The following is a 26,212-nucleotide window of genomic DNA, read 5'->3' on the forward strand; positions in this document are numbered from 1 at the left end:
AACAAAAGAAAAAAAATTCCAGTATAAGTATGACCCAGCACCACAAGTACATATGCAACTGGCATTTTTTCCATTATAACCATGAGACAAAATAACAGTTTGGATGATACCTTATGCAGATAGATAGCCATGCTTTGCAAGTCTAAATACATCTCTATACTGTAAGTCAGACATATTTAATGAAGTACAATGCACCAATTGGAATGTACCTGGCTAGACATCTCCAGCAGCTGGAGAGACCACAGAGGTATCTAACCAAGAGGATTACTGGCCTCAAACAGTTGCCCTATGCAGCACAATTGAAAAAGCTAAGACTGTTCTCTGTTGCATACCGCTTTCTCAGAGGTGATCTCTGTCTAACGTACAGAGCCATATCCAACCCAGAATTGTTGAACATGCTCCATCTTAGCAAAACCAAATCTACTCGAGCTACACACTCTAGGGCTATAAACCTCAACACAACAATGAATAGAACAGGCTGGAGGGATATATTCCCTTTGCAGAGACTTCCCTTACTATGGAACAGGGTCCCAATCTACATACGGCAGAGCCCCTCACTATCACTCTTCAAGAGGAACCTTGATGAGTGGATGGGTAACAGAAAGTTCACACCAGGGATCACACCAACAGCACTACTAGATAGGGGCCAAGGGTACCAGCTGCTAGTACAATGGTCTAGGGAACTACTAAAGGGGCGGTGAATACCGCACAATGTGGCTGGGCTAATATATGCCTTCGGGCAGATAGCCCGGTACCAACCTATGAACCTAAGTGTCGGAGACTACAAATAATGAGAACTTACAGATGTAGATGCAATGAACTATGACAACATACCTCGGGCATGTGCAGTTGAAAGTCTCTGGAGCTTATAAAGCTTCAGCTCAACATTAAGTACTGTACTGTGGGATTGTGTGGAGGTGGTAAGTGAGACCAGGAACTCCTTTGTCTCTATAAGAGGTGGTTCAGTTGGTGGTCCTCTACTGTTTGCCTTTTGTTCCTGAGCTAAGGTTTCCAAACTCTCTGGGCAGCAGTATGGATCATATTCATGGCCCTGTGGAAGACCATTTCATAACCATGGTCCAGACCACCCTCAACATTAATGTTGTTGACAATTTCAGCTTATGCATGGTCATAGAAGGGCTGGTTGGCAGAATGTACAGCAAAGAGTGATCACCTATGGAGATGGAGGTTCTCCAGTACAACCTCATTTTCAGCTTGTGTAAACCTAGGCTTGTGGGTGGATGTGGAAACATCAAAAGATGCAGTAGTTTGTTTGGGACCTGGTTTTAAAGAATAGGTCTGTTGGGTATGGAAAACAGTGGAATAAACAGCCATCCCACAGTATGGCCCTTACTGATCTCTACACTACTACTGTCCTACTAGGCCATATACTATAGTATAATTGTATGTGCCAATTAAAAATCTGTATCCACAATCTTTCAGTAAATGTCAGATGTGTTGTGTATTGTGAACAGATTCTCAGCAGCACAAGCACATACACTAGAAAGAAACAACATGTGCAGTACATTACAATAGTACTGTTATAAAGGTCGTAGCAAATTACATATGTTCAAGGCACACAACATTACAATAGTATTGAACTTTTCTCTCAGTAGAACCTTTGGAGTGGGTCTACTATTTGCATGAGCAATCCTGAATGCTTCTATAAAAGTATACTTCCAGTGTCACATTTAGTTTACTTTAGGATAACTTGTGTACAAGTTCTGACAAAATGTCAACCATTATAGGCCTTACAGTAAATAGCAGACAAAAACAATCACTGTATAAATCTAGATATCTAAAAGGTAACACCTTAGTTAAGCAGATACACAAACATCTTTTTTTTTTTTTTTTTTTTTTTTTGCAGGAGGCAATCCCTCTCACTCCAACACCCTCTGTTAATTACATATACTAACTCGAAGGTCAAACAGTACCTGGAAAAGGGGCATATTTCCCAACCGAAGAGATTATCAATCTCATATGCCTGTCAGTCATCTGTGTTGTCAAACAAAGTATGTCAGCAAAGCGGGTATCAACATTTGGGAGTTTTTATCAGTCACTACTCCAATATATATATATATATATATATATATATATATATATATATATATGTATATATATATATATATATATATATATATATATATATATATATATATATATATGGGTCTACTTCATATGATCAAAAGACCATTTGACCGAAACCCATTTGATCGAAAGTTCATTTGATCAAAAACCAGTATTCAAGGCATAAAACTGGGAATTGTCCCCCTCCCCAATGTCGTGCGGCCCTGGTGTTGGTAAATATAGTTAGGGTGTGTGTGGGGGATGTGGTGGGCAAAGCCCCTCACCTATTTTCATTTAAAATCTGTATTTTTTGTTTTATTTTATTCTTTTAAAGGAAACTGGGTGGACGGCTTCACCCCCCACACCCCCCCACTAACTATATATACTACCTCCCGGGTTTCACACCATTGGGGAGGGGGACAAATCCCAGTTTTATGCCTTGAATACTGGTTTTCAATCAAATGAACTTTCGATCAAATGGGTTTCAGTCAAATGGTCTTTCGATCATATGAAGTAGACCCATATATCTATCTTTATATATATATATATATATATATATATATATATATATATATATATATATATATATATATATATATATATATATATATATATATATATATGGGTCTATCTGAGATGGTCGACAGGCCATATGATCGACACTCATTTGGTCAACAATTCATTTGGTCGACAGGCAGATTTGACCCCCTCCCCAATGTTATGCAACCCTGGAGTTGATATATATAGCTGGGGGGGTGTGGGGGGCACATCCCCCCACATTGGGAATGCGGGGGGTGAAGCCCCCCACATAACATGCCTGTCGACCAAATGAATTGTCGACCAAATGAATGTCGATCATATGGCCTGGTCGACCATCTCAGGTAGACCCATATATATATATATATATATATATATATATATATATCCGTGCGGTAGCATTGTTGCCTCACAGCAAGAAGTTCTCCCATTTGATTCTCAACTGGAGTGTGGGGAGTGCCTTCTGTGTCGAGTCTGCATGTCCTTCCCGCAGTTGGGTGGACGTTCGAAAGACATGCGTAAATGGGCATGCCTTCATTGAAGGTTGCCCGTCGAGCTGGCACCTCAGCATTTGTGAAAATCTACTGCCAATCATTAGTGGACCAGAGTTCCGATGTTAGGACCCCTAACCGGGAAAACCGAAAGACAAACAACAGATATATATATATATATATATATATATATATATATATATAAATATATATAAATATATATATATATATATATATATATATATATGCATATATATATATATATATATATATATATATATGTGTATATATTTATATATATATATATATATATATATATATATATATATATGTATATGTATATATACATATATATATATTGGATTTATATCATAATGAGTTTCAGAAAATCAAATTTTATTTGGTTGAGACCGTATGTTCAAGTTTCTGAAAACATGAATGTAAAAAAAAAAATCAATGTTTTGGTTGCACCCCATTCAATCCCTGCAAATTACATATATCAACTCAGAGATCACACTACATTGAGGAAAAGGGTAAATTCTCAGATCATTATGGCACCGTAATCTACAAGGACATGTTTTGAAAGGGAATTTACCCTTTTCCCCACTATTGTGCGTTCTCAGAGTTGCTAGATAAAATTTGCAAGGGGTGTGAGGGTGCAGCCCCCCACAATAGCTGTCCATACTTTACTCAGGCTATGATGTGGTCCAACACTATCTTCCCATAAGTCCATACTGTGGCCTAGATGTGGACATGCTCATCTTGCAAACATGGCTGGCTACATGCATTCTTAATGAGACTTGGGGACTGTCATGCATTCATGGTAAACAGTGTTGACTTGACCACAGTTTTGGTTGTGGCATTTCCGAATCCCTGGCTGATCTTACTTTTGAGAGCTGTTTTTGCTTCATGAAATTTCATTTTAGCACCAAACTTCAAAAGTCTCTTTTTGCAAGTCTTGAGTATCACAGGTTTTATCTCTAATTTCTTGTAACAGAACTGTCTGAGACAAATCTGGTTACTTTGTTTTCAGAAATTTCAGCTTCAATGCATTTCTCTTGTACAACATCTATGATTTCTTCTACATATCTTACCCTCTTTTACACAATCTACACAGGACTTTGACTCAGTCGTATTATCCATCTTCACCATCAGGCTATGTTGTTTTCCATGTCTTATAATTTATATATATATATATATATATATATATATATATATATATATATATATATATATATATATATATATATATATATATATCTATATAATGTGTGTGTGTGTGTGTGTGTGTGTGTGGATCTATGTGGTTTTATCGAAGTTTCAAAATTTCGAAACCCATATGGCCGAGACCATATGATCGAAGTTTTGAAACTTCAAAAATACAAAAAAACACCAAACAAAACCAAAACATTTTACGTTTTTTTGCAGGGGAGCAAGCCCCCTTGAATCTCGCAGGTGGGGGGCCACACCTCCCAAACCCACTGCTATTTAAATATACCAACTCTGAGATCATACGACAGTGAGGTAAATGGTAAATCTCTCATTGCGTGCTGTACAGCGATCTCAAATCACAATGTTCGAAGTTTCAAAACTTTGATCATATACTCTTGGCCATATTGATTTTGAAGTTTTGAAACTTCGATAAAATAAGGTAGACTATATATATATATATATATATATATATATATATATATATATATATATATATATATATATATATATACACACACACACATATAGATAGATATATGTATGTATATATATATATATATATATATATATATATATATATATATATATTTTTTTTTTTTTTTTCCCAGTTTCTGTCATTGTGTTGTTTCCATCTTTTCTAATTTCTTTCAGCATCTCATTTACTTTATGGTGATTTTCAGGTAATAATACTACAGTTGAAGTGGTTAGTATACTTTTCAGTCTTCAATCCATTTACATTAGAGCTGGTGATAAACTAAGTATCTACAATGGGCTATCATTTTCCAGAAAAGCAGCATGACAATCTAAATAGCGTTCGCTCTAGCTCTTTGTCATAATATTGTATATTGTTTAGATAGTTACTGCATGTTGTCCATTGGCTAGCTGATAGCATGGCTTGGGCCTAAAATGTTTGAATTACAAGCCAGACACAAATTTTCTGAATTCCTGGTTCCTGGTTTGTATATTGTGGACTTGACTTTTTGCTCTTTAGAAGTTCAGAATGCTTTTGAATCTATTAACAAAGGTTATTTGTTTTTAATTCTTCAAAAGATAAATCTTCCTTCTACTTTTGGTGATTTAACAAGGGACCTTTTTAACCAAATAAAGTATTTCATTAATTTTAATGCAGCTGACTCAAAGTTTATGATACAACATTCTGGTGTCCATCAAGGATACCTTTTATCACCCACTTTACTCTTAATGGCTAGTAATTGTATCCTTAAATAATTTTTTTTATTTATTTATTATTTTTCCTTTTGTTGACTGATTTAGTCCCACTAGGCTAGAGCTCGTTTTCAGGGGAGATCCCAGGTGGTCTTTTCATTACTAGTGGAAATTTGATCAAAGGACTGGGGAAGTTCCCCTATTCCTTTTCATCAGTGCCATGGGAACTTTTACATTCACCCAAGCTACCACCAACTGAAGCAGATGAGGTCTTGGTTTATTATCTCATCTGAAGGATGGCATACTCAGGGGCGCAGCAACCCCTTATACTGCGCTGCATTGTCAACAATTGATCTACCTTGTGTGGCAATAGAACCTGCAGCCTTCAGCACCATAGATGAATGTGCTTCCTGTTGCTTCACTAACAGTACTCTTTCTGTCTTTCTCTCTCTTTATATAGACAGATATCTATATCTATATCTATGTCTGTATCTATATATACATCTATATCTTTCTCTCTCTCTCTCTTTATATATATATATATATATATATATATATATATATATATATATATATATATATATAGATAGATATATATATATATTTATATATAGAAAGAGAAAGAGAGAGCGAAGCATGACAGATTGAAACTGGTATTGATCATGAAATACAGATATCTCATTTGATTAAACAACCAGTTAAATTAGTTGCATAAGCTGACAGTTTATTACTATTAAAAATCAAACCAACTTCTTTATACTACATTTTGGAGGAATTCAGAAAAGTACAATGAGGTGTACACCTTACTGCACTCATCGCAGTTCAGCAGTCACCCTAACACAGTGCTGCTTAGTCCTCTACCATGAAGACGTAACCATCACATAAGGCTAGGCTCAAGGCCAAGCTGAATGATAATGAGGCATTCTGGGTGAGAGACAAATGCTAGTTAGCCATATGCTGTCTCCCCAGAAACACCTCCAGGAAGATATCTTCAGTTCTGAGCCATTCTAGAAACTCCTCAGCAGTGTAGATCAGCATGGCTGTCCCCAAAATGTTGCAGTATAGAACATAGTAAAAAAGGCTGTGATCAGTTGGCTACCTTGAATGTCATACAGGGATTAGGGATTGCAGGAACCAGTAGATCTCCAGGAGTTACACTTAAAGTGTTGTAATGACATCAACAACACAAGCAGGACTGAGGATGGGGGTAACTACTAGATACTATGGATACTCGCAAACAGAGGTGCTGCAAGGTCACTCTCACTGTAGGAGGATCCGTGGATGCTGGGATACCAAGGATTACTCTTAAAATGAAGTAAGTTCACCAGCAGTACTAGAGGATCCAGAATGTGGCAATACACTAGACACCAGGGCATAATAGATACGTGTCGTGATAACAATTCAACTATTACAGGGTGAAAGGAAAACAGGAGGGCACACAAGTTAGGGAGAGGTATGGGACTGGTGCATATTAAATGTCTTTGTGTGTGTGTGTGTGTGTGTGTGTGTGTGTGTGTGTGTGTGTGTGTGTGTGTGTGTGTGTGTGTGTGTGTGTGTGGGAGAGTGAGTGGGGGGACTGCCACTGTCTAAATGAGCAGCAATTTACTAACACAATGTGCTGATCAGCAATGATCTGCATATTGTGGTACTAAATGTGATTCATAGATCTGCAAATTAACTGATAATGAGGTCTTTTTCCTTCACAAATGGGTACTTTGTGGGAGAAGGGCCTTTTAAGAATGAGTCATATGGCTTGTGCTAGACACTTTAATGAATTCCAGGTATGACTTGTATCATAGGTTCATAGGATCATAGGTGTGTACTAGGCTAATGGCCCTGGGGCCTTTACAAGCCTAGTCCATAGGATTACCCTGGCATCATGCCACCCAATCTTAGTTGCCAGTGCCTCTGTCGAGTAAAGCCACTGGAGAGATCCCTGGGGTGAATTTTATATTTCCCATCCACTCATCAAGATTTCTCTTGAAGAGGGCCAGTGAGGTGTTCTGCTTGACATGTATGGGAAGTCTATTCCATAGCATGGGCAGTTTCTGGGATATGAACTTGTCCCTCCAGCATGTTCTGTTGATTGTGGTAATAAGGTTGAGTTCTCTGGAGCGTGTGGTATGGAGGAATTGAGATTTCTTTAGATGCAGCATTTCTAATTGAGCTGGGTCAGACATGGCTTTGTAAGTCAAACAGAGATCACCTCTAAGTAGGCGATATGGGACAGAATAGTTGGAGTTTTTTAGTCTGTCCATCTAGGACAAAAGTTTAAGGCCTAGGATCCTCTTTGTGAAGTACTTTTGTGGCCTCTCCAGTTGTTGCAGGTGTTTAGTGAGGTACACGCCAAATGGGGCATTGCACTCAATGATTTGCCTAATGAGGGAAGACTAGAGGGAGACCATGATCTCTTTCTTCCTGGATGCAAAACCCTTAGTAAAGAGATGTGCCACATAGAAGGACTTTCTGACAACAGTGGCAATGTGGTGGTCAAAAGAGAGGTTGCTATCAACCTGTGTTCCCAGTTGTGTTATAAGGCCTTCTGTGTTCAGTGGACTACCATCAATGTGGTAATTCGTGGCAACTGGGTTTTTCCCAAAGGGGATGATGACACATTTTTTGGGATTGAGCTTAAGGCCATGGTTCTGACACCAGTCGTTGGTCTCAGTGAGGCCTTTCTGTAGGATGTCAACATAACTTGAGGAGTTAATAATAGCCAGAACTGTTTGTAAGCTTCTGAGCCCCTCCAAGCCTTCCTGTTACTTAAGAAGTTACCTTGTGAGTGTAAATGTGTCAACTACAATATTAATTTTAGGAAATCAAAATTATTATTTATTTCAACCTATCAAATGATTGCTATGCAATTACAATAATACAACATCTGAAATTATGTGAAAAAGGAAGACCTGGATATACAGTTGTGCTCCACCGATATATTTACTTATTCAAGGTTATGATCTGAGAGTTCATCAGTTGTTTTGGAATCAGCTGTAGTCGTGGCACGACTCCATAAAACATGTGTTTCCTCATTTGCATGTGCTGCCTAAGGATTCTTTTAAGTCTTCTTTCAGAAACGTATATGTTGGAAGAATCCTTACAAACACATAGTAGTGGCTTACCCCCAAATCTAAGTTGTATTGGAATCCAGATATGCATCCCTAGACCAAGACTATTGAATGACTGTATTTGTAACCATAGAATGTTGGCTGGTAGTAGCCATTTTCAGAAGAAAATGTTAATTTAGAGGAGAGATCCTTAAAGGTCTTGGATGTGGGATAATAAGTTATGCTGAGTTGTCACTCCACACCTGATTCTGAGTTTAAGCTAATGAGTACTATGCCCATTTCCAAAAGAGGAAATGGACATGCAAAGCCAAACTACGTCAATGTTCTACATTGATAAAGTTCACTGGGTATGACTTTTTTCATCATCTAAAAGATTTTACTGATTATAATGCCATGGAGGATCCTGTTGAATTCAATGAGGTAAGTTGACAAATCAGTAACTCCATGTGTATGTGAGACTAAGTACTGCAGGGAGCACCTATTGGGGAACCAGACTGCCTGTAGTGGAAAGTTCCACCTAGTAGATGGAGCTGTACTACAAGTGCCAGAAGTTCAGGGGATCCTTAGACCTTGCACAAATTAAATTCATTTGGGGACTGCAATGTTGTTTTGTTAAAAAATAGATTTGACTCCTTGGTATGCTTGTGACCCCACATGTCTATCCCATTTTTTGGATGAGGTGAATGCATGCACATTGGCTGTGCTAGCCATCATGCCTGAATTCATCAGGTTGGCCAATACAAATATTGCTGTTGCTCTGGATTGTCTGAAGTAAGTGCAGTTCCACCTGTATGTCAGACCAGATATTTCTCGTAGGCTTTTTCTCTGCAATACTAGGCCTGACATAAAGATGAAGCTGTTGTGCCAGAGCACTTTAGCAAGATTCATCTGCTCTTTAGGGAACCCTGGGCTACGCTTGGATTTGGTGATTAAATAAACCACCATTGGGTGTAGGGATTGGCATAATTGTTAAGGTTTTCACTTAATAAACACAAGGCACAAGGTTGGATTCCAAGCTCCAGCTATTTGAGACACATGGCTAGGCTATTGGTGCCACCTTTTCAACAGGTCAAAGTGGGCCACAAGGGTGATACCAAGGTGACACTAGCCACACCATGTAGCCATGACATCCCCATAGGGATGGTATGCTGCTGAGTATGACAGTGTGACGTTATTCCAGCATACTGAAATTCCTCACAAGCCATTTAAATTATATGGCTATACCAGAAAAGTGAAGCCTTACTATAAAAACACTTTTTTTACTTATGTTATATAGCTGCAATGGTAAAAATTAAATTTTACTTGGGGAAAACACTACACATATAACAAAACAAATCAGTATGTTTATTATAAATTTAAATAGAACAAAACTCAAAATTCTACAAGTTGCACACAAAGCATAACTATTCTAAACAGGAAAAATAAAAAATCTACATATCACACATTACAATTACACTAAATAAATCACTTATTTATTTTTAACCATGTACTTTCCATTTGGTTTGATTACATGATGAAGTGCCCTCTTTGAAATAATGTTTGAATAAAAGTCACTGCATTTCATCTGGTAAGGTATACTCTCCATTAACTCAGCTTTTGACAAGTCCATGCTGCAACAATTTCTTATATCTGTTCACTTATTTTTAACCAAAAAAAACTCTCTCCTCAAGTGAATTGTATTTTGGTATTGTTAATACCCTAGCAATTACCAGATAGAGTGAAGTCATCTTGGGCCCTTTTCTAAAAAAAATGTCTCCACAAATTAATTGTATGTTGGCATTGCTAATACCCTAGTAACTACCAAATATAGTGAAGGCAGATTGGGCCCTTCTTTGAAAAGTTAAATCCACTTTTCTCCTGGTGATAAGCCTGACATACATAATTCTTGGAGAAAGGGCTTGATTGTTAAGTAGTCCTGGAAAAGACTGTCTTCATCAATGTTCTGCAAACTGAGGGCAGTGGTCACACTGAGTAGGTCAGTGAATACAAAGGGCTCAGTTAAGTGCAACTTTGACAGGGTAAACAAGTAGTTGCTTTCACTAAAGTAAAACCACTGTTCTAACTGCTTGACTGTTGTCTCCAAGAACACAATGAAGTCTCTTTTCAGCTTATTTTAGGAAGTGCTATTTAATGAGTTCATAATTACCCCCAAGTTTTCCTGCTCTTTCCCAAAGTTTTTTTTTTTCTTGAGAGAGCTATCACTGTAAATGTCTCTATGGCAGTAAGTGCTGCTTTTTTTAGTGTACTTTTGTGCTCATTGAAATCAATGAGACCAATCCTGGGAATGTGCAAATAGTGCTAGAGCAACGTAGTCAATTTATTCTAACCATGCTTATTATCTGAAAAGTAATACAACTGTAATACTGGAAGATTTTATACTACTCTTTCAATGGTTAGCAAGAGTAACACCTACCTTATTGGCACTGCCACATGTCTTAGGAGATTCTCTAAATCCATGCTACAGAGCTGAAAAAAGTGTTTTGGGTCTGTGTCTGGTCATTGTGGCAAAATCCGAGAAATGACTGAAAAGTTTCATAATAAAGACTTCCACATCATAAGGCAGTTGTGCTATAGGTAGTTTGGAATTATATGGACACCACACTTAGCTTTCTGGATGTGATGGGTACATTTCCTTTAATCTGTTATACACCACAGATTTCTTTCCTTAGTTGGCAGTGATATCATCAATCCCACATGCTGAAATGGTGCTTCAGGGCAAGGAGTGTTATCCACAATGGTAGGAAGTTCTATGACCTGGGCAGATTCATCAGAGTCTTCACAGAAGTCCAAAAGGTAATTCACCAGCCCTTCTTCTTTTGAAATATATCACACAACAAGTGGAAATAATGTTATGCTTCCCATATTAAAAGCACCAGGTGATATGGGAAATGAAGTGTCTGGTTTCTGCAGGTTGTACAGAAGGCAATCCAATGAGTGCGATCTAAGAACATTATCAGTGATGGTTTTAGCCTTGAGCCTTTTTCAAGACAGTTTCTTTGCAATGTTCAAGTCCTTGTACAACTGGCTGGCAAATTTTACTCCACAGTCAAAATTGTTATGGGAGATGTTGTGCTTAACTTCATGGAACAATTCAGAGGATTCTGCTGCAATGGTCTTGAGTTCTGGTCCATCAAGATTTGTGTTCCTTGCCCACTTTGTCATCATGTCACTTGTTTTTGCTTGGAAAATAGCAGTCTTCTGTTGGTCAGTTGCCTCATGTCATGTGACATAATTTTTCCACCATGGGAGACAAAGATTTTCTTTTTGCAGTACCTGCAGAATGCTTTCAGATCATTGCATTTCTTTATGTAGTTGAATTCCATTTTCCAATCATCCTGGCACTTGCACTTTTTCTTATTGGCAATACACTGTGATTAAGCTACTTACTTCATTCTTACCTATGTCCTTACCTGGTTTACAATGCATTTAGTAGAACTGTGTTAGTAAGATACCATTACATAGCAGAACTGTCATTTTAAAACACCAGCATTTAAAAGAACTGGCTGAAAGATACTGGCATAAAAATGGTAAATGTAATAAAACATTAGTAAATATAGGAAAATGCAAGTTTTTCCCCAAAGGGCACTTATCTGCCCAGCAAAAGCAAAGGGTAGCTCAAGCTGACCATCAGTCCTTGAAAGGCTCAGAGGAAAATACTCTTCAGTGATAGAAAAATTCTGAAGGGCTTCTCACCTAAACCTGTATTTTAGTCAGCTCATCTTGAGCTGCCTGTCAGTTTGGGCATGTGGAAAGTGCTCTGAAGCTTTGGAAGCTGGCTGGCTTTTATATCCTTGGTTGTATATAACCCATATAGCTAAGTTTATTGTAGAAGTGGTTTATATATGAAACATCTTTTATTGCATCATATTCAGATTCTGAAACACTGGTGTTTGTAGCACTGGATTTCAAACAAATCTGGCACTATGCATCTTAGCAGCATATGCATCCTTACTTGGCAGTATGGTTTAAAGATACTAAGACTATGAAATGTTGTTAAGTTTCTGAACTATAGTTATGTTATGAGTGCCTCTACTGCCCTCTGGATACTTTCTAATTTGGAGCAAGTCTATTAACAGGCCAATTCTCCATGACCATGTCTGAAGGAAGGACTTTGCACTGATAGGACTGATCCAGTGAAGAAGGGAATAAAGTAGAAAATATGTTCAGCTGCAAATGACCCCTAGCAAGCATACTATTCCTCAGGGGTGCAATTGTTTATTATCCAAATATGTGTTGTAGTAAACTATACCTGTAAATTAACCTTCTTCAGGATCAAACAGTAGGCAAGACTAGTGTAAGCTGAGGATGAAAAAAGGGCTTCAACTTGTCGATTATTTTATTTCTTTTATTTGTTTATTTATTTAATTTGATAGCTGGGCAAATGCAGTAGTTCATAAAGCATCATCTGTGAAGACTTGGCTTAGAGATAAAACAACATAATTAAACAATCCAAAATTTAGGCGATAATAAATACATTCATCAAAAAGCATAGCAAGTTAGCAACACAATAAAATCAAACATTGAATCAGTACAGGTATTGCTGTGTAAGTTCAAACATAAGAAGAGTCATAGACAAATGAGGCAATAACAAATGGTCAGCATGGATGGCTAGAAACCAGTTGAAATAGATTTGTATTCAGACCAATAAGTGCACTGAAGAGTTTTGGGGATAGATGAATGTTATACTGATAGTACTACTTATTTGCAAACTGTTACACAAATGGATATGCCTGGAGAGGTATAAGAAATTATTACAGACCTCCAGAACATGGCAGAACAAGGCAGAATCTAGTATAGAAACAAAGACCCAAGATAGTGAACATGTGTCCTACCAATTACTTTAAAACAACTTCATTTACATAGTACATACATAAAATCTTTTAGTTTTAATTTAAACTGGCTAGCTTGATTTTATTTCTGGTGTGGGTAAGAAGACAATTACAGATAGCAAGGGATACTTTGACTAAATTTTCTGTCTCCAGAGACCAGAATGAATGGAGGCATATTGAAGGAAAAATCCTGAGGAAGATGCAAAGAGACATAGCTAAGCTTTCTATGCATATGACAAATGCAGGCAAGACCCTTAATCTGAGCAGAATCATTCCCTCTTCACAAATGATGTCTATGTACAAAGAAAACGATGAATTGATTTGGCAATACTTAAATAATTGATGTCAGTCTTGGAAGAGCCAGTATTTATGAAATACTTGAGAGTCCTTACAGCAGGGTATTTCAACTCCAAAACAAGTAACCACAACTTCAAAAGAGTGGATGAAAGAAAAGTCAATACAAAAAAATCTATAAGTATATTTAATAAATCTATAAAAACATAAATAAACTAGGATTAAACATTTTTGTCTCTCGTGAGAGATTTCTTCAGAATACAAGAATGCAGTTTCCCCTCCCTTTTATATCTTCTCCAAATTAGATAATAGGAACTTAAAACCATAAATTAATCATTTGAATACTGAAGAGATTATCAATCTCATATGCCTGTATTTGTTTCCCCAGAATTTCAAAATTAATTAACACCACTTATATAACTTATAATATTACAGTTCATTCAAGTATATTTAAATACTTTAAACATAACATTAAACTAGCTCAGAATTAATGTATTAATCAGATTTTTCATAAAAATATAAAACAAAAATCATACAAAGATGGCCAGTGTGGAATTAATGCAAATAACCTGCAATTAATTAATAAAGACTATAAAAGCAACCAACTGCATTTAAAAACCTAAAATTAATATATCATTTTTTTTTTAAATTAGTCCTAAAACTCCAAAAATGTTATTTAAAGGAATATATAGACATATAAACATATGTTCATATTAAAATAATTCAGGAATAATGACCTTGCTCATATTTTCAGGGCTCTAAGCTTCACTGCTGGTTGGAAAGCAATACTGTTATTTAAACCAGGGTGGCAAACCACATTTGACCTAAGATACCAAATTATTTCTTTGTACTCAAGGAACTTCTCCCAATCCCTCCAGGATCTCTGTCAACTGTCTATAATTCCAAATAAATATTTATTGCTGTTGCTACAAGTTTCTGAATGTATATAGTTTACTATGTGGGATGTTCAGTTTGTAATACATTCTATATTGACAAAATTAACTGGGCTTTCAAAGATAGAATATTAGAACATCATATTGATATCTTAAAAGGAATAGTTACAAATGCTGTAGCCAAGGATGTGATGGACTGTGGGACACAGCATGTCTTTAATTTCTTTATGTTAGAAATAGTCCATACAAGTGATAGGGAGGGTAATCTAACAAATAAAACTGAGTGTGCTGAACAGAGATGGATACCATTACTTAGAGCCTTTGTTGAACTAGGTTTAAAAGACAGGATATCACTGAAACCTGTTTTAAAATCACAGCCACTATGACACTGAAATGGGAGCTTTGTATATAGAAGCGATTTCATTGGAGATATGTAGGTCATGTGACTTGTTATAATATGTGAATGAGTGTTTTTTTTTATTCGAATCATGTGTTTTTTATTTTTTATATGATTGGGTTTTATACTATTTAAATGCTTTGTTATTTTGTATTGGTCTGATGAAGCAGTATCTTATACTGCAAAAGCACTCACTATTTGTATATCTCTGTTTGTATATTAAAATTTGATTCTTGGAAGTCATGACAGTTTGGAGTACTTTGTTGTTTCTTGCTTAGCAAGTTTCTGAATGCATAGCCAGGGTGTTATTTATATTCATTGTACAAATGTTGTAATGATGGTCATATATCCTTTTTCTCAACACTTCTCCATCATTTTGCCTATACAGAACCCATTACACCTAGAACACTTGACCAAATAGATGTTACCTATTGTGCCACAATTACCATTCTTAAAAATAACCTTGGACTTCATATTGTTATTTAAAAAAATAGTTTCCCTTTTGAGAATCCAGGAACATTGTTTACAGACTACACTTTTTAGCACCTGTTATGGGCTTTCCACCCTTCATATACCTATTACTTTCAAGTAATTTCTTATAATTGAACAAAGTCACGAATAAATATTGGTTTATTACCCATCACTTTACCTAATTCATTACTACCCTTCAAAAATTTCCAAGTGATTTTTATAATGCTCTTAACATTATCTGACAAATTGTTATAGCCCACTACACAGGCTCTATCAAAGTATGTATTGCTTCCCAAAAGTTGTTCAGGTTCATTCTTAGCCACATTCCCTCCTTCTCCTAGTAGGGGTTTAAATTTCATTCCCCATGAATTTGTTACCTCAGCAATGATTTCCTGTATCATGGGTTCAGGATATCCCCTCTCAATAAACATATTTTTAAGCAAATTAATTTCATTTTCCAAATCTTTGAAACTTGAGATCATCCTTGCAACCCTAATACATTAGCCCCTAATGAGGTTCTTCATTAGCATGAAGGGATGTAAATTGGTAAAATCCAAATAGGAGTTATTAAAAGTTGATTTCATAAACATTTTGGTTTTGAAACCAACCAGTTTCCTCAACTTGAATGTTTAGATAATTAATAGTTAATTTAAAAAATGGAATAGATCTGTGCATAATTTTAATTCAACTCATTGACATTATCTTCTGAGCTAGTCCATAGGATAAATTTATCATCTAAAACCTAAAACAACACCTAATAAACTTAAAATATTAATATGAAAAAAATCTTATTTTTCTCCTAAATGAGCAATACTGCATTTGCATATATTGGGGCACAAGAGGCCCCCAGTGCCACTTGTTTCAGCTGTTTACAAACCTCTCCCTCAAAATAAATAAAATTATTTAGCACTATATTTATTAAATATAACAAAATTCTAATACTATCCACGGTTAAAAATTCACATTCACTTAGGGTGTATATTACGTTATCAAACTTTTAGCACCAACACCCACACATACCAACACTAAATCCACATATGCGGAGGCCCTTAACTGTAACCTGTCCAAGCGACAAGGACCTTCTAAGCTGAAATGCAAACAAACACCAATCACATTCAAAGTGTCACATAGCTCACAACACCAGTGTGCCACCCAGCAACAGCCCCTAAGGCAAGACAACGTACCTAACACTTTAGTCATAGGTGACTCTATAGTCAGGCATACTTTATGTCCCTCTCACCAGGCTGAACAAGAAGAAAATTACAGTGAGCTGCCTTTGGGTGCCAGGATCCGCCACATAAATCATGCTCTCAAGTCACTCCACAACAAGAACAAATATGACTCTGTCATTGTCCATGTTGGAGTGAATGACTTGAGATGTACCTCCCTTGACTACATGAAAATAGACATGGAAGAGCTCTCAGATCATGTGGCCCAGGCAGGTATGACCCTAGCCCTGAGTAGCATCCTGCTTTCACCCAAAATGATACTACAATATAATGACAAAATGATTGACTTCAACAATTGGCTAAGCCTCTAGTGTCATTCAAAGGGGATCCAGTATCTGTCTGCCTGGGAAAACATGATCGGCAGACCACAATGTTTTGCCAGAGATGGTCTGCACCTGTTGCCCCTGGGTTTCAGGTTACTGGCTAAGGCTCTTGCAACCCCTATAGTGCCTTTTTTAGGCAAAGTTCAAAGGACAAAACCACCACTGTAACAGGCACAAGCATGCAAAATCTGAAGGTAATGCTACTCAATGCTAAAAGTCTAAACCTCAAAATGCACTCTCTCAAGGCACTCCTAAAAATGGAGAACATCAATATCTGTGCAGTAACTGAGACCTGGTTCAAGGCTCCAGAGAGCACGCCTGCTACGACTCTTACTACACTTTTCAGCCACCAAACCAGGATCGAAACTCTAAAGGTGGAGGAGTGTCCATATTCACCAAGGATATCCACACCACCAAGTTAGTTGCCCAACACAATGTGTCTGAAATTCTCCAGGTGCAACTAACAGTAGGTAAGACTGCAATCCCAATTGTAGCTTGCTACAGATCCCCCACCATGCCCCAAGATTCTCACTACACCTTTCTAAACATACTGGAAAATATTAATATACAACCAAACACCCTAATACTGGGTGATTTCAACTATCCTGCCATTAACTGGGAAAACTACTCATGTACCAACACCTTTGCCCAACGGTTCTTGGAATTCATAAATTCCAATGTTCTGGATCAACTAATCCATAGTCCCATCAGGGGCTCTAATATCCTAGACCTGGTTATTACCAACATGGGAAATCGATGCTCCACACCTATGGTCACTCCCTCGTTGGTCAGGTCAGACCATAAGCTAAACAGCCTTAACATCCACATCGCACCCCCACCTCCCAGTAAGGAAACCTCCATAAAAAAACTTCTCCAAAGCCAACTTCATGCTGCTCAAGTCAGAAGTTACAAACTTCATGACACCCATGCAGACGGGAATTGAAAGTTCGACTGCTGAGACCTACACTAAGGCATTGTACGAGCACATCCACTCATGCATGAATCACGCCATCCCAAATAGAACCAAGATGCTCTCCTCCCAAAAAAGGAAGCCAATCTGGTGGTCCCCTGCCATAAACAAACTTTACAACAGAAGGAAGAAACTGTTGTAGAAAAGAGGAAAATCCCAGGATGCAACAAACTCCCTTACCAGCCTCAGTAAGAAGCTGAAATCCCTCATAAAATCCTCCAAAGCTAGTTACGAAAATAAAATTGCCAAAGATTCTGAAGACAACCACAAGGCATTCTATAATTATGCCAAGAATCTAAATGGCAATGCTCAGATCTGCTCTGAGCTAAACAGAATGGCATTAAATATACTGATCCCAGGGATATTGCCAATACCCTGGCAGATCGATTCAGTTCCAACTTCACCCCCCTCTCACCCCCTAAATGGCCCATCTCAATACCAGAAGCCTGCCAAATTCCAGTAATAATGGCCACACAGGTAAAAAAACTCAAAGCTAAGAATACAGCATCCATGGGACCAGATGAAATCCCGGGTGTGTACTACATGAACTATAAAATGAACTGGCACCTCACCTAAGTGTCATGTTTAACTATGCCCTCACCTCATGCTTCATGCCCACTGAGTGGTGTACAGCTACAGTTATCCCACTCCACAAGGGGGAATCCACCTTGGATCCCAGGATCTACTGCCCCATCAGTCTGATGAGCCTGATCTGCAAGGCCATGGAATGTATTATCATGGAACTTATAAACAAAGACATTGGCAACCTTAAAACACTGGACCCCACCCAGTTTGGGTTCGTGAAGGGCCTATCTTGTCTCCTGATCCTGATTGACTTCTTCAGATCAGTCTCCAGAGCCATGGATGAGGGTAAGGCAGTCCACACAGCCTATCTGGACCTCGCCAAGGCCTTTGACACCATCCCCCACTCTGTAATCATAGATAAGCTTACTAAGCTGGGCATTAATCCCTACATCACTTGATGGGTTGCCAACTGGCTTAGTGAGAGAACCGACACTATAAAAGTAGCTGACTCCAAATCCAGCTCCAGACAAGTGACAAGTGAAGTACCTCAGGGTTTAGTCCTGGGACCTCTCTTGTTTGGCATCTACTTCTCAGAAGTACAGGCCAACACTAAGGGACTCTGGCTAACAAAGTTCACAGATGACTGCAAACTGGGAGCCATTACTGAATCCCCAGATGATGTGGATACTCTACAAAAGGGCCTTACAGAAACAGATGCTTGGTGCCAGAGCCATGGGCTGAAGCTCAATGCCAAGAAATGTATAGTTATCCCCTTTATGAAAAAACATGTACCTGTGAATTACCACATAGGTGGCAGTACACTAAACACCAAAAGTGTGATAAGAGACTTAGGGACACAGGTGGACAGTGGTCTCACCTTCAATAACCACATTGCCACAACAGTCAGAAAATCCTTCTATGTGGCACACCTCATCACTAAGGGCTTTTCATCCAGAAAAAGGAGGTCATTGCCCCACTGTATTCATCCCTCATTAGACCCATTATAGAATACAATGCCCCATTTGGTATGTACCTCTCAAGACATCTGCAACAACTGGAAAGGCCACAGAAATACCTCACCAAAAGAATCACAGACCTAAAGCAGATGCCCTATGCTGACCACCTTAAAACCCCCCAGCTATATTCTGTCTCATATCATCTACTCAAAGGCGATCTTTGCTTAATGTACAAGGCCATGTCAAAGCTAGAGCTGTTGGACATGCTACACTTAAAGAAATCCCAATCCCTCAGAGCCACACCCTCCAGGGATCTAAACCTTGTCATTACAATAAACAAAACATGCTGGAGGGATATGTTCCTGACCCAGAGACTTCCCAGACTCTGGAATAGACTGCCCATATATGTCAAGCAGAGCGCCTCTTTGGACCTCTTCAAAAGGAACCTTGATGATTGGATGGGAGAAAGGAAATTCACCCCAGGGATCACGTCAGTTGCCCTGCTAGACAGGGGTCCAGGGAAGTAAATAGTGTGGGAAGAAATAGCCAGGAAATTGTTATGGCTAGGCTTGAATAGGCCCTAGGGCCGATAGCCTAGTACCAACCTATGAACCTATGGTCAACACCATATGATTAACTTTCAAAAGTTTGAACATTTCAACTCAGATCTTCATACAGTGCAGTATGGGAAGATTTCCCTTTCCTGCACTGTAGTGCAATCTCGGAGTTGGTATATTTAAAGAGCGGGAGGTTTGGGGGGTGATGCCCCCAGTGGGTGGTGCAGGGGGGCTTGCCCCCCTGCTTAAAATGGTCAGGTAGGTTTTTTCTGTTGTTTATTTTTTTTTAGCTTTTCGTAGTTTTAAAAGTTCGATCATATGGCTTTTACCATATGATGTTCAAACTTTTAAAAGTTCAATAATGTAATATTCAATAATGTAATCCTTCAATTAATGTATCCAGGAAGAATGAAAGTCCCTCATCCAGTGGTATCAAGTTGAACAGATCTACAACATTGATAATTAATGAGGTCCCATTCTCTGGTGTTAACCTCCTCAAAAAGTTCGAAGACTTCCTCAACAAATGGGATTCCTGCCCATAAATCGGCTTTAATGTTTCTATCTATACAAATACCCAAGAAATGGGTCTTGGAACCAGCAGCAGAGATAATTGGTCTGTAAGAGGGTTTAATCAGATCCTTATGTACCCTAGGTATTTCAGATATGGTGGGAATATATGTTTTTTCCACTCTTTTGAAACTATAAACCTCCATGGTTATTTTATCTTTTAAAAGGAGCTCCTCAAGGTACATATCAATTCATCTATATGCTAAAATGACCTCATTTCTTGATACGATTGTGTAACATTTTGAGTTGTATAAAACATTAATCATACTACTGACATAATCAATAGTATCTCAGATCACTATTCCCCCACCTTTGTCTGGATTCATAATTTTAACTGATTTATCCTTTGTAAGGGTATTCATTAGTTCAGATACTTCCTTACTTAAGTTAAACCTTCTTTTTTAATTTTTACTTTTAAATCATTTATAAATATCTTCCATAACTGCCAGCTCAAAAGCCATCAACATCAGGTATAAAGGGGGGGGGGTGGCTGAATACACTCTTCCTTGCAAATTTGTTTTCATTAATTCTTGCTTTACCACCCTATCATCCTTATCAAAAAATTTCCTTTCATGCCATTCAAACTGCAAAATTATATGTGCATGCTTGGCTGGTATAAATATAAAAACTTTTTTCTAAACGTGTAAAAAAAATCCAAGGTGAATTAAATGACAGTAATTATATATATTAAAACCATCCTTTGTTAAAAAGATTCCTCCATAACGACATTCTGTTGCCTCCTTCTGGAGTTGGTGGTGTACCTCAGGGGTGCAAATTCCTTTGTCATCTGTTTGGTGGGTGGCACCACAATGGATCCCGGAAACTATCGCCCTATAAGTCGGACTAGCCTGGTCTGCAAGGCTATGGAGGGCATCATCATGGATCTCATAAACAAGGTCATTGGGAGCCTCCAGACACTGGACCCTACCCAATTCTGCTTTATTAAGTGCAGATCTTGCCTCCTAAACCCAACTGACTTCTTTGAAATAGCTAAAAAGGCCATAGATGAGGGAAAGGTAGTCCACATAGCCTACCTGGACCTTGCAAAGGCCTTCAACACAATACCCCACTCTGGCATCATAAATAAGCTTATGAGCTTAAATATCAACCCATATGTCAGAAGATGGGTTGCAAACTTGCTCAGGGATAGAACTCACATGGTCAGAGTTGTGGGTGCCATGTCCGACTCTAAACCGGTTGCAAGTGGCGTCCCACAGGGCTCAGTCCTGGGACCCCTCTTGTTCGATACATACTTGTCTGAGGTACAGGCAAGCATGGGAGAACTGTGGCTTACCAAGTTTGCAGGTGATTGCAAACTAGGAGCCATAATCGACTCTCCAGCTGACATAAGCATCCTCCAAAAGGGTCTCATGGAGATGGATACCTGGTGTCAGAACCATGGCCTCAAGCTAAATGCCAAAATGTGCATAGTCATCCCCTTTGGGAAAAGCAAAGTGCCCACAAAATACCACATAGGTGGTAATCCACTAAGTACAGAAGAAGTAATTAGGGATCTGGGAACCCAAGTAGATAGTAACCTCTCCTTTGACAATCCCATTGCCAAAGTGGTTAGAAAAACCGTCTATATAGCTCACCTAATCACAAAAGGGTTTACATCTAGATCAAGAGAGGTCATTGTGCCCCTCTACTCATCACTCATCAGGCCCTTAATTGAGTACAATGCCCCATTTGAGATGTATCTTACCCGACACCTGCAACAGCTGGAGAGACCTCAGAAGCACCTCACCAAGAGGATCGTGGGCCTCAAACAGATGCCCTATGCAGCTCGACTAAAGAAACTCCAACTCTACTCAGTTGCTTACCGCCTACTCAGAGGCGATCTCTGCCTGATGTACAAGGCCATGTCTAACCCAGAATTGACGGACATGCTCCACCTCAAGAAAGCCAAATCCATTAGAGCTACATGCTCCAGGGATTTAAACCTCAGCACAACAATAAATAGGACATGCTGGAGGGCTAGATTCATATCCCAGAGGCTTCCCTCGCTCTGGAATATAATCCCAGTCCATGTTAGGCAGAGCCCCTCGCTGACCCTCTTCAAGAAAAATCTTGATGAGTGGATGGGAAATCGTAAATTTACTCCTGAGATCACTTCTATGGCCCTGCTGGACAGAGGCTCAGGAATCTAGTCTAAAAGCGTGGCAAAAGCCACCACATTCTGGCTAGGCTTATTAATGCCCTAGGGCAGATAGCGTAGTACCTACCTATGAACCTATGAAAAAGAATACAAGGTGTAAAAAACCTGCCTTATGCAGACTGCCTTAAAGCCTATTCCCTCTACACAGTCTCCTATCAATTGCTGAGGGGTGATCTATGACTGACTTTTAGGGCATCCACAAACTCCACACATATGAATCACCTACATATTTGTAAGTCAAAGAGTACCAGAAATACAAGGTCAAGGGATCTGAATTTTGTTTTGTCACTTAAACAGAGCATGCTGGAGAGATAGATATGTGTCTGAGAGACTGCCCATCCTATGGATCAGGCTTCCCATCCATATGAAGCTGAGTTTGTCTATTACCCAATTTAAGCACAACCTAAACAACTGGATGGGGAATAGGACATTTACACCATGCTTGGCACCCATGTCCCTTATGGACAGAGGTAGCTTCTAAATGCCTGGCCCTTAGCATCTTATTTGTATGCAGGGCATCATTATTCTTTTGAGAAAACTTGGCTAGACTTAGGAAGGCCCCTCTGGTCATTAGCCTAGTAACAGTCTATGAATCTATGATTTTGACTTGATTTAGCTCTAAAAATGTCCTTCAAAATTTGCTTTTCACTTTCTGAAGTGGTATAGTATATATTTGTGATTATTTCTTGTTTCAAGTTAAATGAAGACTAAACTTTTAATTCAACTTCATTACTACTTATATTTTCTACATAATTTTTATAATAAATAGCAGCTTTTTTTTCTAAAAAGAAAATACTAATTACCATTACCATTACTTTCACAGCTTTGGTGAATTATGGCCTCTTCTATTTAAATAGTAACCCACTGAAAATTTAAATGAGAATTCTATCTTATATGGGCTGTAGCCAGGAAAACTATGACTAAGAACTGGAAATCTTTTTGGAGATAAAGTCCGAAGATTTTTACATTCTCCAAAAGGAAGTCACAATTAAAGAAATCAAAGTAAAAGAAGGAAGAATATATCCAAATGAACTAAGGAATAATCCTTGGATGAAAGTGTTGGCCCTTATTGACTAATCATTGTCATCTATTTAATTATCCGGACTATTATTATTGTTTTGTTTGTATTACTATTTTGTTAGTCTCAGGCTTTTTGTATATATTTTAAATAGTTATAATTTTATTTGTTTTCTAAAAATGGTAATTCATTATTTACTTGAATTATATTATGTTCAAATTTTATCTTTTTTGTAATTTTTGCTTTTAAAATAACAATAAAAATATTTCAGATATTTCAGAAAAAAAGACTTATTTAATATCGGTTAAAAAATAATTCTGTCTAAACAAAAACATTTTATGACTAAAGATCAATGCATTTTAAAAATTATTTTAAGACTTTCCTTGGAGCTACTACATTGATCTATGGTGTGATCTCTATGTGCTAGTTATGCATGCTTTGGGGATGACATCTTACGAACTTTGAATTATATTGTTTTTAAAATGTGTTACCTAGATATTACCATTGTCAGAATTAGATACTGCTTTTACAACATTCAACATATTCATATTTTCTTTTGTGATTTTTTTTCTTTCTTCCCATCTTAGGAGTAATAGGGCTAGGCCTTCAGGTAGTTTGAGAAAAACTAGTCTCAAGTTTATTTCACTGTAATCTCTACAAGCTGACAACTCTATGAAATCAAACCAACTGCATATTTGGATTTCTGCAGTCCTTACATACATAACATATTTGTTTGTTATCTCAATTATCAGTAAAATATTTTCATTTAATTTTTAGGGTATTTACCTGATATAATAATTGATTCATGATATGTGAAAAGAATTCATAATATCAGCAAGTGTAAACTCTTTTGACACATTTTTTACGAATCTGCTTCTAATGCCATTTTTATTCAGGAATACCACCTATTATACAATCAGAATGCTTAGTACACAAAACGTGGATCAGACATTATGGGAACTAGCTCCAAGAAATCTGGAGTTGCAATTTTAGTAATAACTCTTTCACAGGCACCATTACTGATTCCAGCTATGATTAATTTGGTAGATGTTGCTTTATTAGATTTAGAAATAACTGTTTTTTTCTAAACATTTTCTTTACTTCACCCTCTATTTACCTTCTACTCAGCAAGTAGACATGTTGTCCCAAATTACAAACATTCTTAAAAATTTCAGGGATTGCTTATGTCTTTCAGAGGGAGATTGGAACACATTAATTGATCCAAAACAGATAGAAATAGTTCATATTGAAATTCTAACTCAAATATCTCACAAGCTATTTTATATCTTCAAACTGAATTTGAACTTGCTAAAGCAATTACATTTGCTGCTCACACATATAATTAATTCACTTTCTACACTGCCTGTTTCAAATCATGGCCACACATAGTCTTTTTCCTTATATCATCTATTCTAGTCAGAAATGGAACTAAATTTTTAACAGAACCATGTATCATATTGGGCCATTCTAAAATCCAAATTAAATTAAACCTTTCTTTATCTACAGCAAATACATACTATTTAAATAACTGGAACTATAATCTTCTTTTATTAGACAATTATGAATTATTCCAAGGGATAAACTCTTTCTCAGTGATTTTATTAATACCATATCCACTGACTATTCAAAACTTGACATCCAGTGGGCTACATTGAAAGATCAATTATCTGACCTTTTAATTAGTAAAACCACTTATTTAAAAAATAATGCAAAAGCAATAGGAAACTAGGAAACTAATATCAAACTTAAACTCAAGCAATTGGAAAAAAGCTTAGCAAGAAATTTCAACTCTGCAGTTGAACTCCAAATCAAACATCCTTATCCAATCCTCAGAATTAATTTGGTATGAAAACTATACTCTAGCCAAATACTCTTAAATAAGCCAATTTTAATGCAAAAATACTCCTCCTTTTATCCAAACAATGCAAGTGGAAAATCCCGCCTACGATATTACCCATGAAATAATAAAGTTTGAAGATTTTTGCCAGAATCCGTACAAATCTGTGTTATGAAAAACACTAGCCAAGCTGGAAAGTTGCAAAAAGTAAAGAAAATTGTAAAAAGAAAACCAGACTAGAATCTTTGGTGTTAGTAAAAAATCCATATAAAACTGCTGCTGTTTGTGTTTTTTCTTTTTGTATAAATCTGTGCCTACTACATTTCCTATAAATGATCTAAATTCAATTTAATTAAAATTTTCCCAGACAACCTCACAATATGAAGAAATGCTTTCTAAACCTATCCAAATTTTAGAAAGTAAACAAACTATTAAACTCCTAAAGAATGGATCTGTGCTGGGCCCAAATGGTTTTCCAAATGAGTTATATAAAGTCTTCCATGATTAACTACTAAATATTTTATTTCAGGTTTTTAACTTTATAAGTACTGATAGCATAGAGCCAGAACAATACTAATTCATAAAAAATCTAAATAATAACTGCAAAATCAGTAGTTATAGACCTACTGCTCTAATTGATTTAGACCTCAAA

Source organism: Protopterus annectens, chromosome 6.part0 (assembly GCF_019279795.1).
Source record: "Protopterus annectens isolate FY-2018-M chromosome 6.part0, PAN1.0, whole genome shotgun sequence".
Taxonomy (NCBI): domain Eukaryota; kingdom Metazoa; phylum Chordata; order Ceratodontiformes; family Protopteridae; genus Protopterus; species Protopterus annectens.